Source organism: Sardina pilchardus, chromosome 16, assembly GCF_963854185.1.
Source record: "Sardina pilchardus chromosome 16, fSarPil1.1, whole genome shotgun sequence".
In the NCBI taxonomy this organism is placed as follows: domain Eukaryota; kingdom Metazoa; phylum Chordata; class Actinopteri; order Clupeiformes; family Clupeidae; genus Sardina; species Sardina pilchardus.
In genome coordinates, this window is record NC_085009.1 from 8,918,184 (window position 1) to 8,935,986 (window position 17,803).

Below are 17,803 nucleotides of genomic sequence, written 5' to 3' on the forward strand. Positions count from 1 at the left end.
TTGCTCATTTTTTGATCACTGGCAGGGGCATGGAGGTAATAGGTGCACTGTCATGTCAAGTCGGCTGCAAACGCATGCAGTCGAAACGTAATTTGAGTCATATGCAGTGCATGCTGGTTAGACGTGTTGTTCGACTTGAAGAAAAGTTGTGAACATGTCACAAAAATGCGACCACGTCACTCAAAACTCGCGGGATGAAGACGAGAACAGTCCCTTTGCGCAATTCTCCGCATCTGGTTTCAAACGCCTGCAACCGGCTGGATCCCACCCCATGACGTCAGTTCAAAGACGTGATAGGTCCGTTTGGAACAGGTTTGGAAGGAATCTCCCCATGACGAGTATGACAGGTGTCTCGTTCTACCTCCTTACCCAAGACTCTAGAGCGGACCAAGACTGATCAGTTCAACAGCACTAAAACCAGCGTCTGGGACGACGCTGGAGCTTATCCCTGTGATACATCTTGCTCTGTTCTACAATCTTTGCTCCTTACGTTAGAATCTGCTAAAATGAACAGAAATCGAAGGGATACCTTCTTATTTGTGATTTCTGGAACAGCGGTAGGCTATCCTACTGAAAACGTGAGGATATTCTGCTATTTTATGCTGTTGGTTAAATATGTACACACGGAAAACACTTGATATGTAATTAATGTGCTACAATGCAGGCCTATAACTGTATGACAACAGTGGTTTATTTAAACACATCATATCAATTTATTTCGTCAGTCATCATGCTCATTTTAATGAGTAAGAATGAAAGTTAACTACTGTATTTAATGCACACAAATTCCGCGATATCTCCCGCGAGGTCTCACGCGAATCACGTCTGTCAAATTTGCAAAATCATGTTCGGGACCATCTGCCTCTAAAACTTTCGCCCCTCCCGGTGACACTCAAGCTCTCTTTGACGTATGCAGCCAGCCGAAGTCAGCCGTTTCCGAACTCGAATGCACCTATTATAAGAACTGGAGAGAGGGACTAAGTCCCGCCCCCATTCATTTCAATAGGCTCGTTTGCGATGAGCTGCGGCTGACTTACGGTACAGATCCACTAGTCACGTCCTGCATCTAGCGATTTTTTTGGCAGACGCAAACGCATCCCTCCAACGGACGCAGAGTAGGCGTGACCGAAGTTTCGGCATGGGGTGTGTTGTTTTTTGAAAAAATGAGTGCCTGTGTGTGACATTTAGCTGGCTATCTAGCCAGCCACAATAGCATGACTACAAAGTCAACATTTAAGCATTCAACCGACCATTTTCTCCAACAATCTCCGCCACCTTCTTCCAACAGTCTTCTCGTAGATCCGTGTATCAGTAGGCTGACAAGGAGGGGTTGTAAAGGGCTGGACACAGCTATTATTAATTTGTCCTCCATCTACTTCAGTTTCGATTTTGAGCTTAAAATGAATTACCGAGAGAAGTGGCGAACTGGACGAGAACTAGTAACAGAAGATCTCTGCTTTCATTGGATAATGACGGTGCGTCCGACGGATTAATTTGCATAAAGTTCAGCAGAGCCCAACGGTGCATGTCCATTATTGCGGCGCGTTGACGCTTGCAGACGCCTAGACCCTCTCTTCGTCGCCGCTTGTGATCGTGTAGTAGGCTAAAGCAGTTTATTACATCGAAATACACAATGCCAGCACACATAGGCAACTAAAGTGAAGATAGCTACTTAATACGTAACACTATTAGCCAGTGCAAGTAATTTTAACATATGTTGTTGAAATACTCACAAATGTCATTGCCATGTTCCTCCAAAGCACCTTTCTGTCTTGGTTCAAGTCGCCAACAATGTCATTTTGATAGGGTGCAGTGGCAAACTTGTTCTAAACTTAATGGCTTAGCCGCTATATAACTTATATATTTTCATTAAACCGAGACGATTAGCAGGCGGAACAAATATTTCTAGCAGGCTAGGTTCCGGACCGGAGGACTAGAGCAAAGGAGAACACTTGTTTACCAAAGACGTACTTTCATTGGCTAGCTGCCTCGCGTTTACCGCTTTCATTTGCATAAAGTTCAGCAGAGCCCAACTTCTTGACGCATCGCCTCTGTTCAAATGACCGCGCCGCCTTCCCAAGGTGCTTTGCGGAGGCGTTAACTACGCCGTGCCGCTCTCCATAGGAAATGAATGGGCTATGTGCGGCGCGGTGGCTTTTGCCGCGATAATGGACACGTAACGCAACTTCTTGACGTGACGGCGCAGGTGAAACAGCCGCGCTACCTTCCCGAGATGCTTTGCGGTGGTGACGTTAACGTCCTGACGCGCTCCATTAGAAATGAATTGACGATCGCGACGCAAGAATACTTGACGTGACTAGTGGATCTCCGCCGTTAGGCTGGCTTCATACGTCAACGAGAGCTGCAGAGTCTTAGCAGGAGGGGCGACTAGCACACGCAGCTCATCCCGGACAGTCTGACTGAGCTTACGTACCAGAAATTACTCGCGAGAGACCTCGCTGGAGACCTCGCGGTAGATATCGCGGGATTTTATATTAAATACAGTAAAACTTTTATTCTTACTCATTAAAATGAGCATGGTGACTGACGAAATAAATTGATATGATGTGTTTAAATAAACCACTGTTGTCATACAGTTAACAGGCCTGCATTGCAGCACATTCATTAAATATCAAGTGTTTTCCGTGTGTATATATTTAACCAACAGCATAAAATAGCAGAGTATCCTCACGTTTTCAGTAGGCTAGCCTACCGCTGTTCCAGAAATCACAAATAAGAAGGTATCCGTTCGATTTCTGTTCATTTTAGCAGATTCTAACATAAGGAACAAAGATTCTAGAACAGAGCAAGATGGATCACAGGGATAAGCTCCAACGCCATCCCAGATGCTGGTTTTAGTGCAGTTGAACTGATTCGTCTTGGTCCGCTCTAGTGTCTTGGGTAAGGAGGCAGAACGAGACACCTGTCATACTCGTCATGGGGAGATTCTTCCAAACGGCCCTATCACAACTTTGAACTGACGTCATTGGGGTGGGTTTTGGCCAGCGCAGTTGCTTAAAAACCAACTGCGCTGAACTGCGCTGGCTGAGCTAAGACGCAGTCTCCCGAGATCTTGTAAGGACAAGTGACATGATGTCACGGGGGTAACTCCCACCGCGACTGCAAGAAGTCGGACATGATTTCTAACCAGTTTGCATTTCGTCTGTCCCAGTATGCACTCTGTTTAACCCAGCATGCATCACATCAAGTCAGATCTGCGCAGATTTTCGTCAAGTCAAACGCACCTAATGGCCCATGCTAGGCTAGCTACTTCAGCCAAAAAAGTTTGAAATTGGCCGCAGCCATCTTTGAGAAAATGGCGTTCCATGGGTGTTTATTTCCATCACCAGCTAGAATGAGCCAATTAGGTTCCACGTTACAACGAGACAACATAAGGTAGGCTACATCGTTGATGAAGATTGGAGAGTGAGAGAGGGTGTTCGTGAACGCGCTCCTATCGTTACAGGCGTAAATGTATTTAATTATTTGAGTTGGGATGGTGGTGGAGAAGTTTGCCCCTTGTCTCGAAATCCAATAATGTGATATTGATATGTCATGATATAATAAACATGGCGAGTCAATATTGAGCAAGAATTCACTTAGCATACACATTTAATATTATGATCCCCACAGTAAATGCTTTGAACTGACTGTAGGTATAGGATGTTATGTGCGCAATAGGCTGTCTACCCGACGAAATGACTCGTAATAAGTAGACATGGGATGTAAGAAACGTGTGGATACCCGATATGCTATTTGTGCTGCACCCAGTGTGAATTTGCAGCTTAAAGGGATAGTTCGGATTTTAAGACACGAAGTTGTATGGGTTCCCTGTCAGCAACGTAGTGCATCAGCACTGACTTACCCCCGACAGCGTCCTGTGAGCCGAGATCCAGCCGGTTTTTGATCGTTTTTGATGCCGGACTATTTTCTTCAGCAAGTTTCTGGGGTCACGAAAGTAAAGTGTTTTTCTTCTCAAAACCATATGCGTTCAACAGAGTGATATATTTGCACCACAAAAACGTTGTCCAGCTGTCAGTAGCGCGCAGTGATAGGAATCGCGAAAAATAAGTAAGTGATAACGAGGTTTGAATTTTTCCTGGACAACGTTTTTGTGGTGCAAATATATCACTCTGTTGAACGCATATGGTTTTGAGAAGAAAAACACTTTACTTTCGTGACCCCAGAAACTTGCCGGACTACTTTCTTCAGCATCAAAAACGATCTAAAACCGGCTGGATCTCGGCTCACAGGACGCTGTCGGGGGTAAGTCAGTGCTGATGCACTACGTTGCTGACAGGGAACCCATACAACTTCGTGTCTTAAAATCCGAACTATCCCTTTAATCCTAGTCGTCAGTCATTTTATTTATGTCTTCTAGAATGCGTTATCAACATGGACGCGCGAGGACGCTCGAGGACGCTCGTGCTCAACACCAAACTCGTGCATGAGCTGTCTCGTGCATGCGCTGGTGCCGGATATGTTACAACCTTGCAACGCCATTTTTTCAAAGATGTCGGCGGCCAAATGACATGCTAACTGGCTGAAGCTAACCCTCCAAATCCTGACCCCCTGGGCAGGGGTTTGGATTGCCCTCGCGTCCAGACCCTTGTGTGGAGCTCAGCCTCTGGTGGAGCATGGCGGAACTACAAGGGTCTGGCGAGAGTCAGGCTAAAATGAAATAGCAATGCAGTAGAATCTTTGCCATTTGCAAAAGATAGTTACACAGTACAGGCTTCTTTTATCCATCAATTTATTCATTTAACCAGTTAGCTCTGACGAGTATGAGTACACTGTAAAAAAAAAAAAATCAGTAAAAAAACGATAAAAGGCACGGCAGCAAAAGTTGCCAACCAGTTATGGTAAAATACCATACAAGGAATTGTCGTAAAACTATGGCTTTCCCCCATGTATATTGACTGTAATTTTACGGCCAAATTGCAGTAAAATCACAATGAAATTGTTTGAATTTACCACAATTGGCCATAAAATTTGAGTTTTGACACGTTGACGGTCTGAATAGGCGCTAAAATACCTGTGGACTGTTCCAAACTCCTCCTCATTGCTTTGTTCACCTCATCTCCATGAATGATCTGCTTTGAATATGTGATTGAGAGACACATGCCATATGTACGGAAGAGCAATAGGGCCATGCAGTAAAATATTTATTCTAAATCTCTACGAAAAAAAGTCAAAATTTTTGAGAAAAAAGTCGAAACTTTCAAGAAAAAAAGTCAAACATTTAAAAAGTCTAAATTTTCGAGAAATCAAGTCAAAAGTTTTGAGAAAAAAAGTCAAAATGTTCGAGAAAAAAAGTCAAAATTTTCGAGAAAAAAGTCAGAAATCTGTAGAAGGCGGTAAAGGTTATAATTCAGGTATTAAACTGGAAACTACACAGTGACAAGTGGCGCAACGCTAGCACGTTCGTTTCTCATTCAGAGGATCCGGGTTCAAGTCCCGTCATGAACCAGTGTCTGTAGCTTACATGTTGGCTGAATTCAATGGCCATTTTTCAACGACGACGAACAATTATTTTTCGTTAATGGTTTTTAATAACAAACTATCTGAAATAAACAGATGAATAGACAAACATTTTGAAATAAAGAAAAATAAACAGTCCAACAGATTGTCACAAACGATCGGGCAGGCAAATCTCCCCTCTTCCTGCTACTATTATGCGCGTGCTCAGAACAGATCACAGTCCCAGAATGGACTTGTCCTTGATGTCAAGCCTCGCCTTCCATGTCGCCTTCCCGCGGGCCGGGACGAGCTGTACTTGAACAATATCCCTGCATCTGTCCGCATGCAGTTTCTCCTGCACAAAGGCTATCACATTGTCTATGTCCGACTGATTTTGCCTCCTACAGTCCAAGTTCACGACACCGCCTCTTCAAGGTCCGGATAGAAATCACAATAGGGCCTAGCCTACTGTAATTCTGTGCTAAGACTGCAGATCTCTTTGTTAGTTAATCCAATCTCGAAATAAAATTTAATTAAATTGTCCATTACAGCAGCACTATGCCAGGAGACAAAGTCTTTGTCAGCTCCAGCTCTGAATGACTTGTTCCTGGTAAGCTAAACAACTTATTAGCCGAAGCTACAAAATTCCGCTAATGGCAGGTATTGAACCCCGGTCGAACGATTACACGAGAGAGCTAGTGTATAGTTGGTGTGTTCAAGAAGGTTCCTGACTCGTGCAGTAGTTTCGAAAAATCAAAAAAGGTTTATTCCAACAACAAAAAAGGTTCCAAAGTATATCACATCTTATTACCAAAAACAAAATTATTGTATCTTTTAAATCTTATAAATTAAATACTTGAGGTTATCCTAATAGCCTATGCTACGGTCAGAAAAGGTGTTGCTCCTATCTTCACACCATGCTTTGACCTCTCCTTCACCTCCATTCTAATCTCTCAATTGACATTAACCCAATTTCCAATGCTACTGCCCCTATAGGCCTGAAGTAGAAATGGCGCCTATAGCTAGCGTTGCGCCACTTGACACCGTTTACTCCAATGGACAATATTCCAAATGTAGCCGCCTTCTACAGATTTCTGACTTTTTTCTCGAAAATGTCGACTTTTTTTCTCAAAAACTTTGACTTTTTTCTCAAAACCTTTGACTTCATTTCTCAAAACTTTCGACTTTTTAAATTTTCGTGTTTTTTCTCGAACATTTTGACTTTTTTATTCAATTTTTTTTTTCGGGTAAACTTTTTTTGACTTTTTTTCTCAGAGATTTAGAATAAATATTTCACTCAGTGGCCCTATTGCTCTTCCGTGCATATGCAAGAGAACAATACAATTACACAAAATACCACACTAATAAAATAATACAAAGATAGGACCAACCAATATGAATGACATTACTCTTAGACAAAACAAACATAAGGGGGTGTTTTTTTCTCGGGTGCGGGTGGATGTATTACATTATATTCACGTTCTCCCCCCCCCTACCCGTGGTTTTCAAGTTGAAAAATGTCTACTCTCCAAGAAAAAACACTCCACGTCAAGTGTTTTTTTTTGACAGCTGACCAATGAACGAGAGTTTGCGTCATAGTGAAAACTTTACTGAAGTTTTTTTTTCAGAGAAAAAATGGCGACCAAAACAAAGAAAAAAGATGCCAGCCGAACAACTAGTTGTTCTTGTGAGTGAACATGTAGAGCTATATGACATGACCAACAAGTTATACCACCAACATTTACTATAAGAGACCATCTGGAGGTCGATTGGTGGGATTTTGGGGCATAATTGTAAGAATTTTCAGTTATGCCAAAGTCTTTTTAAAGCATATATAGTGTCTCTGGTTATACCACCAACATTTACCATAAGAGACCATCTGGAGGTCGATTGGTAAGAGAGAGAGACAGAGAGAGAGACAGAGAGAGAGAGAGAGAGAGAGAGAGAGAGAGAGAGAGAGGTTGCAACCTACTGCTTTGACATAATCCCTCTACTTTACTCTTTGTATAATAGCATATTATGTTTTGTGTAAATTTCCAACTATCTCAACCAAGGCTTTGAACCGGGTCACGAAATGAAAACTAAACGTTTGATGTTTTGCTAGGAACAGAAACGAAAACAGAAACTTTAAAAAATGATATGTTCCAGCGTCCAATGTTCAGCAACTCAGACATCATCCTGAAACCCACCTCAAAAGACATCAGTGCAATGCCAGACACAAGAGCTTCCTGCCCTGCATGTATTCTGAGAGACATCATTTTGAAAGACAGCATAGACAGCTGTAGTTGTGTTGACTGCACACCAAAGGCCATAAGATGCTATGGTTATAGCAGGTTATATTCTGCTGCTCTCTTTCACTGTGTGGTTTACAGGAGAACTACATGGTCTTGGCCACTAGATGGCAGTATGATTGCATAGAGATTAGTGCCCTATATGTGGAGAGATGGAACCAAGGCAGCCCCAAAAGCAGTAGCAGTAACAGCAAAACTTGGAAAGACAGAACTAAAAGCAGACACAGAGACTAGGCAAGCAGGTCGTCGCCTGACTCTAAGCCACACACTCACATGGGACCTGAACATCACAATAAAGGGTATCTGTAAATAAATCCGCTTTGATCTCAGAGAGAATATTTGCAAGATTTTTGCTGTCAGAAATTAATTATGATCGCCGTTAGCATAGCTGATTAGCTGTCATAAGTTGTTTTTTTCTTCTTTTTTCCCGTCCTGTACAGTCCTTCCTGAATTTTTGGTCAACGATCCCTGTGACACCGTAACACCGGGGCCCGTGAAACAGTGGCGGTTCTAGAGATTTTTAAAGGAGAATTCCGGTGTGAAATTGAGCTTAACTGTACCAAAACATGTTAAGGTGTACTCACACGTGTTGTAAGACGCACCTTCGCTCACCCCCATCATTCCGAACTCCTCCGTTTTCAGCCTAGCTTGCAGTAGGCTTGAATCTATTAGATTGGGCATTACGTAGCCTATGCAGCTACATCGCTATTTTTAAACCATTAAAAAGGTTCCAAGTAACTCCACACTGCATTGGTAGACTTCTGAGGGTCCTGACATTTAAAACGAGATACTGAGAACTTTAGAAATGCACAGGAAGTTTATTAAAAAAGACTGTTTACAAGCAGTGCCTTCATAGAATCTCTCCGCTGGGTGCCATCTTGGAATCAAGTCGCGATAAGCCGACTGACGAGCACGAACTAACAGGAAGGACAGGGGAACATATTGCTAAAGTAATTCCATAGGAAATATATAGTTATACTGTCTACATGAGCATGATGAGTAACAAAGCTCAAAATGTTTGCAATATGTCCCCCTGTCTTTCCTGTTCGTTTGTGCTCGTCAGTCGACTTATCGCGACTTCACCACAAGATGGCGCCCAGCGGAGAGATTCTATAGTACTGCTTGAATAAACAGTCTTTTTAAATAAACTTCCTGTGCACTTCCAAAGTTCTAAGTATCTCGTTTTAAATGTCAGGACCCTCAGAAGTCTACCAATGCAGTGTGGAGTTACTTTGAACCTTTTTAATGGTTTAAAAATAGCGATTTAGCTGCATAGGCTACGTGTTGCCCAATCTAATAGATTCAAGCCTACTGCAAGCTAGGCTGAAAACGGAGTTCGGAATGCTGGGGGTGAGCGAAAGTGCGTCTTACAACACGTGTGAGTACACCTTAACGGGTCATTCCACCTCAATTCAACGGATTTTAGAGAAAATTTCTGCTTGACCATCTCAGATTTGCTTCAAACTTTTACCATCTAAAGAGTAACCATTTAAACTAACTTAGCCAAAATATTAGATCGGTATACCTAATACATCCAGAGAAAAACATTTTTGAACATGGTACCCCCCTTCTGATTTTTGGCACATTGGCGCCCTCATCTAAATCTGCAGCAAAGTTCAGATGTCATTATCTCAAAAAGCGTTCAAGCTAAAGACTTCAAATTTTCTGTGAATAATGATTGCTACCTATAGATTCCACATATTCATTCGTAAGTCGTATGTGTTGACACTGACTGTGTTTCAATCTTGTGAAATCAGAAGAAAAATGGCAGATTTCTTTCACACCCCCACATTGGGTGCCCCATTACACCATTTGTAAACAAAATGTTTGGCAAATGGTTATGTCTCTCTACAGAAGTGTTTAAGCTGTCTTTGAAAAAGTAATGAAGAGGTGTCTATATTGCTTTTTTGTTGGAAGTATTGTAACACAAAACTGAAAAACAATCAATTTGGATAATATTGTATCTCCCCATTACAGAGGTATGACAAGCTATACCAATGAATTGAACACATCTCCAGAAAGAGTATGGAATGGGCTTTCAGACTGTGAAATTTCAAGATGGTATTATGGCTATGGTTATTGAAATGTTATTTTTGAAATATTGGTCTACTATAACAACACATTGCTGATATCCATGAACAGTGACATCTAGTGGCATTAAATAGTGACAGCAGCAGTTTATTTCGGAAATACAGGAAATATTTTATTAGTTCATCACTCAGCAAGTAAATGAAAATATAAATGTTTAACAGTATGAGACATAAACATCTGATACTCAGGAATAAGACAAGGATATGAAATCATTAAATAATAGCACAAAAAAGCAACGCTAATTGTTGTAATAGACCAATATTTAAAAAAATGTTTTTTAATAACTGCAGCCATAATACCATCTTGAAATTTCACAGTCTGAAAGCCCATTTCATACTCTTTCTGGAGATGTGTTCAATTCATTGGTATAGCGTGTCATACCTCTGTAATGGGGAGATACAATATCATCCAAATTGATTATTTTTCAGTTTTGTGTTACAATACTTCCAACAAAAAAGCAATATAGACACCTCTTAATTACTTTTTCAAAGACAGCTTAAACACTTCTGTAGAGAGACATAACCATTTGTCAAACATTTTGTTTACAAATTGTGTAATGGAGCACCCAATGTGGGGGTTGAAATAAAATCTGCCATTTTTCTTCTGATTTCACAAGATTGAAACACAGTCAGTATCAATACATACGGCCTACAAATGAATATGTGGAATCTATAGGTAGCAATCATTATTCCCAGAAAATTTGAAGTCTTTAGCTTGAACACTTTTTGAGATAATGACATCTGAACGTTGCTGCAGATTTAGATGAGGGCGCCAATGTGCCAAAAATCAGAAGGGGGGTACCATGTTCAAAAACGTTTTTCTCTGGATGTATTAGGTATACCAATCTAATATTTTGGCTAAGTCAGTTTAAATGGTTACTCTTCAGGTGGTAAAATTTTGAAGGAAATCTGAGATGGTCAAGCAGAAGGCATTTGTTGAATTGAGGTGGAATGACCCTAACATGTTTCGGTACAGTTAAGCTCAATTTCACACCGGAATTCTCCTTTAACAAGGATGGCCCTAGTGGGGCACTGATTAATTCAAAGGTGCCATCTAGATAAACAGAAACAGGCTCAAGTTGTTAAATTAGCACACATGCTTGAGTAAAACCCTGCACCAAACAGCAGAGGCTACACATAAACTGAAGGACATATTTGGATAAAATGTGAATACAAATAAACAAACATGTCAAAGTTAATTATCTACATTATCACTGGGTTAGGTGACAGCCAGGACGATTTAAAGACTTTTTAATTACACGTCATTTACAAACAGATTGTACCACATTGAAAGCTAACATATTGTCACTAGCAATAACCTACATCTGCCCTCAGAAGTCTACCAATGCAGTGTGGAGTTACTTTGAACCTTTTTAATGGTTTAAAAATAGCGATTTAGCTGCATAGGCTACGTCAGGGCTATTCAATTAGTTTGTAATAGGGGCCAGTTCATGAAAAGTCTCACAACTGAGGGGCCGGAGAAATACCGCTTGAAATATGAGTAATCACGTACAAATGATACAATAAACTACAACAGCACCAATATGGGTGTTCAAATAAAAAATTTTTTTTTTTTTTTTTTGGTTATTTGTGTTTTGGGAATATTTCTGCCACAGGCCCAGCCTACCACAGTGGTTGGCCAACATTGGGAAGGTGACACTGGATCTATATTGCTAATATGTTGCATTTTGTAAAACCATAATAACGTTTTTTGGTGGTTATTTATTATATTTGTGTTTTGGGAATATTTCTGCCACAGGCCCAGACTACCACAGTGGTAGGCATTGGGAATGTGACACTGGATCTACATTGCTAATATGGCTAATATGAAATCTGTGATAACATTAACAGCAATGGAATCTGAGATTTGCGCAGTAACTGCTAAGTCCATACAATTTCCAATGGGTAGGCCTACAACCAGGTTTCAAACGGTGCTCAAAAGAAATAAATGTGCGTAATCGGTCGCATATTTAACTCTTCTCAACATACGTGTACATTTAACGTTCCCACCATTTAAATTGGATGAGCGTGTTCACAAATCAATGTTACTTACAGTGGACTTGACATCAAGGTGATGGATGTGTATTTTCACAGATTCACCCTGAAACTATTTGCGTGGTCAAACCCGTTAAAATGTTAGTAGCTTATATACTCCAACGTAGTGGCAATTTACCTTGAAACTAAGCTAAAATGGAACTTATGTTCAACTCGTTCTAAACATTACGTGCAATTGGCTAAGGTGCAGTGGCTGCAGGACTTCCGAGCGAGTGAGCGCATGAAACAGAACTGATGCCACCGAAGTTAAACTTTTAAACCGACTCCTATTTGCCTCAATAGCTACATTACGAGTGGCGAATGTTTTCGCGAGGATATGCTTGGACTGGAGAGGCACACTACCGCTGAGATTTCATGCACCAAAAATGCTTCATGCTTTGAGGAAAACAACTTGGCGCACGTCAACATGTTGGTGACGCTGCGTAAAAACGAAGCGAGGCACAAGTAACGTCTTTGCATAATACCCAGTCACACAGTAGCCTACAACGGCAACGCACCACACAGAACATTATTTATAGGCGCTACTCGCAGTGTAGCCTATCGCTGTACCTCCATTATTGTGTTTTCCACCAGCTATATACGTCTCTACCGAATATAAGGATTTGCTTATATAACATCAGCCAACACTTCAAGGGCCACTACAAAGTATCTCGGGGGCCGGATCCGGCCCGCGGGCCGCTAATTGAAGAGCCCTGGGCTACGTGTTGCCCAATCTAATAGATTCAAGCCTACTGCAAGCTAGGCTGAAAACGGAGGAGTTCGGAATGCTGGGGGTGAGCGAAAGTGCGTCTTACAACACGTGTGAGTACACCTTAACATGTTTCGGTACAGTTAAGCTCAAATTCACACCGGAATTCTCCTTTAACAAGGATGGCCCTAGTGGGGCACTGATTAATTCAAAGGTGCCATCTAGATAAACAGAAACAGGCTCAAGTTGTTAAATTAGCACACATGCTTGAGTAAAACCCTGCACCAAACAGCAGAGGCTACACATAAACTGAAGGACATATTTGGATAAAATGTGAATACAAATAAACAAACATGTCAAAGTTAATTATCTACATTATTAGTCTGCTAAATAACCATAACCATAACCATAACCATAACATTATCACTGGGTTAGGTGACAGCCAGGACGATTTAAAGACTTTTTAATTACACGTCATTTACAAACAGATTGTACCACATTGAAAGCTAACATATTGTCACTAGCAATAACCTACATCTGTCCTCAAAAAACAGTTGCATTTTCCGCTTTGAACAAACTATAGGCTATTTGAGCAAAAGTGGAAGTGTGAAATGTTTCATTTGCCAGTGGTTTTTAACTGCTCTGGTTTTGGAACCCACAATTTCACATGTTCATAAAGTTGCGACCAATATACAGTATATACCGGTATATATATTTTTAGCGTTCAAGCCGACATATATGGTGAACTAGCCTACATGGTAAGACACGCAAAGTGCCTAGCCTACTTGTTTGGAAAATGGAGATGTTTGGCATTACATGAGTGAAGTCTTCAACTGTTGATGTTACCTTTCAAAGTACTACTCAACAGGCTTGTCTTAGGGGTGCCTTGTTTCCATGTGGCATTTTAGTTTAGATGGTTTTATGTTCTCATGTGCACCCCACACTAGGGCTTCTGTCTTATTTTGTCCTCAATTTAAGTTAATATTCTAGCATACTTCAAATATTCAGGGTTGCAGCCAACTTCCGTTTAAAATTATATATTAAAACTAGAAAATGTAATTCCATGGAAGGAATTACCATTGCATGTAAATGTAAAAAGGTTGCTGTGTAAAACATTGTAGGCTATTAGTTAAAAAGACACAGGCTGTATGACAATAAGAATAGATGAATAACAACTCACTTTACAGTTCCACTGAAATTACTTGGAAACCCACATTTAAAAAGTGATTCATGAAAATGCATTAAAATTGTGGATAGTATTTTGGAAAATAAATCTTCATTTATTAAAATAATAGACTGAAACAAAGTTGCCAACTTCAAACGAGTTGCAAGCGCTGACACTTTGTTTAGTAGGCCTAGGCCTACTGAAGTTCACCAACGTATGATGTATGCAGCAACAGGTAGGCTGAGGAAATGATATAGCAAATATAACGTTAGCTAGCTTGCTAACAACAAACATGATGGCAATGATGAGAATGATAACAATGTAGCTTGTAGCCTACTGTACAAACGACTGAGAAGGCTTAAACCTAAATGGTAGCCTACAACTGGCATGTCTATCAGGTTGGACGCTGAGTTAAGACTGGCGTGGCTAGAAGCTAACGTTAAATTTGACTGTCGTTAGCTAAATATAGCCTAGTGCTTACGTTAGGGTTTGACTATGGTCCCAACGTCACGTAAGAGCTAACCGGTTAGCCTACTGCAACGAAGCAAGATATGAGTGGGCTACTGCAGGAGACAAGACGAAGACGTTCCGTGGCATGGTATCAACGTTAGATTGCTTCTCCTAGTCACTAGTGTTTACAGCCAGAGAGGGTTAAAGCGGAGCAGATGGCTAAGGATTCTTTGCTACAGCTGTAGCTTAATACGTAACAATCAATTTCTGCCGCCAAAGTGTCTTAACGTTAAGTCTATGGGATTTTTGAACTCTTTTATCGTAAATATCTCAAAAAGTATAAAGTTCACAAATGTGAAAAATACATAGAACAAATCTCCGTTACAAGACCTGTGTATGAGTGTTTGAATGACGTCAAACGGTGCAGTGGTTTTAGAGCCTTTGATAGTTGATTTTGGTCGGAAGCAGAATAATTATCCCGATAAGAACAGTGATAACAGTACATTGCATTTAACATGCAATGTAATTACAGTGCATGAAAATGCACTGTACTGTTATTCCAAAACTTCTTATTATTACATTGCATGTCAAATGCAATGTACTGTTATCCCTGTTCTTCTTATCTTTATTATTCTGCTTCCGACCAAAATCAAACATCAAAGGCTCTAGAACCACTGAACCGTTTGACGTCATTCAAGCACTCCTACAAAGGTCTTTATATGGAGATTTGTTCTATTGTTTTTCACATTTGTGAACATTATACTTTTTGAGATATTTACGATAAAAGAGTTCAAAAATCCCATAGACTTAACGTTGAGACGCTTTGGCGGCAAAGAATAATTGTTACGCGCCTGTGCTAATTAAGCCTAACAGCTGTCAACATTTCAACACTAGAAGCAATCTCTAGCTGCTACCGTTGAAGTAGAACTACCATTCACAGCTGCGGTTAAACCTGAACGGTACGTCTTGTCGCCTGCCGTAGGATACTCCTTGCTACTTGCTGAACTTTGAGAGGGTTTCTGTAATTACAGAAGGTAAGTGTTACATATTTTTGTATTTGACCTATGTATGTCGTTAAGTTAGTATCATGTGAAATGGGTGGCCGTATAGCCTATTATGTAAGGTCGGAATAGTAGCCTATTTCACACATTTCATCGCGATGCGGGTTGAATTTGACAGGCTAGCAACCTTTAGCACTGCTATCACGTTAACGCTAAACTTGATTGGCTATTTCACTGCTAACTGATTATTTTCTAATATCAAACCTAACGATAGCTAACGTTAGCACTATATTGTTCATTAAGCCTAGGCTACTACCCATTAGCTGTTAGTGGTTTAACGTTAACCAAATAACATGCTTACTCTGGCTGTGGTTAAGTTAGCTGCTACAAGCCTAGAAGCTAGAAACGTTACTCGTTATTGATATTTCCTCGTGACGTGTAGACTCTTAGGCCCATAGACATATATACATGCTTAGGCCTAAAAGCCAACAAATATGCTCCTTTTTTATTTTTATTTAACACCGAAGTGTTAGTGCGACCCAAATCTCGGTCGGCATTTGGTAACGTTAGTGATTCATGGGTTTCATTTGGTCCCTCGCCACAGGTGTAATTAATCAAGCACTAGCCTAGGCCTATGCAGTTTTCAATTATCAAGGTGCTTGATTCTCTACACCTGTGTAAAGGGACCTGATGAAAGCCATGAATACAAAGGTAAAATACACACGATACAGACGTTGGAGTATTGTCAACATAGCTACAGAATACTCAGTTGGCCTATAAGCTACTCATATTTCTACATCATTCTGACCGATACGTTTAGGCTACGTATTTTGAATTGTGTAGGCTAATTTACAGCCTGCTACATCTCAACATGTTTTTTTTTTCAGAACCTGTAGCTGCTAACACAAAAAGGTAGTCGTAAACTAGGTGGAGATATATTTAATTGAGATATATTTTCAATCCTATTCACCTGTATTGTAATGCATTGACAATGAAGGTGTATGTTAAGAAGTTAATTATTAGATATATTATTACTATATCCGCATTACATCTCATTCAGCTTGTTAAACAAAATATTTAGGATCAATAGCTCAATTACATGATAGTTTGTTAACTGGCCTCGCCTCAAATTTGCCACCAGAGAATCATCTTTGATGGGAATGTGGTCCCAGTTTGTGGCAGCTTCAGAAATACTGCATGCCAATTTTGTTTGAACTATAATGTAATGTTTCATTGCAATATTACAACAAATGTTACAATTTCTCACATGTCTTTGTTTACAGCACAGAGTAATAGTCTTTTTCAAGACTTTCAAGACTTTCAAGACTCTTTCCATTCACGTCTTCATTGGGTGTGTGTTGCAGACTTGAATTTCAGGTATGAAGTAAAAAAAATATTTTCACCTTTAACACCTAGACCTACTGTGTTGTTTGTCTATACTTTGTCAGTGGCGCATAATTAGTTTCCCCTTGGTGATCAATAAAGTATCTAAACTCTCTAAACAAATTATTTTAGTCTTAGAGTGCTCCCACAAGTATGTAATTGGCCTGACCTAAAGCTGCTTTTTCATTACCATTCTCCCACTCATTGTTTGTGTATTGTGATCAGTGAAAATAATGTGACTGACAGACCTAGCAAGCTGTTTAAGCTAGTTTTGCCCTTGCCTTGCTCATCTCGCTGACCTACATCTTTACATCAACACCTGCCTTAAACTGAAATGAATTATACACAGAATTGTGCTTTGTTTACTGAGCAATGAAGAGGCAATGAAATGTTGTAGTATATTGAACTACCACTACAGCTTGATGGTGCAACAACATTACTTTTAGATATTTAAGTTCTTATGAACAATTGTAGGCATTCTTTGTTTTTGGTACTGTAGAAGTGTTTAACTTGTTTGTTGGCTTTTGTCTTTCAGGCTTGTTCCAGACCAGACCAGATCAATTTGGTGGCTGGGTGCCTGTCTGTCTGCACAACACACACTGACAACATAACAACATAACCTACTAATATACATACCTGCAAACATATCTGAGACAATATCTGAGACAAAAGCTGGGCACATATCAGAGCACATATCAGAGCACATACGGAGATTGATACTGAGATTGATACTGAGATTGATACTGAGATTGAGACTGAGACATACTGAGACATACTGAGACATACTGAGACATACTGAGATATACTGAGATATACTGAGATATACTGAGATATACTGAGATATACTGAGATATACTGAGAGATTGATACTGAGATATACTGAGATATACTGAGATATACTGAGATATACTGAGATATACTGAGATATACTGAGATTGATTCTGAGATATACTGAGATATACTGAGATTGATTCTGAGATTGATACTGAGATTGATACTGAGATTGATACTGAGATTTGATACTGAGATTGATACTGAGATTCATACTCTGAGACTGTTGTGAAATCTGTGAAATTTAGCTGTGTTGTTAAACCTCTGCTTTTAGACCTGAACTGTGTGAGGATTTAAGATTTTAACATCTACATCAAATACCATTAACGAAGACCTCTGTTAACTCTGTTGACCGTCTGATCTCTCCCTGACCATTAAATTATTCTGTA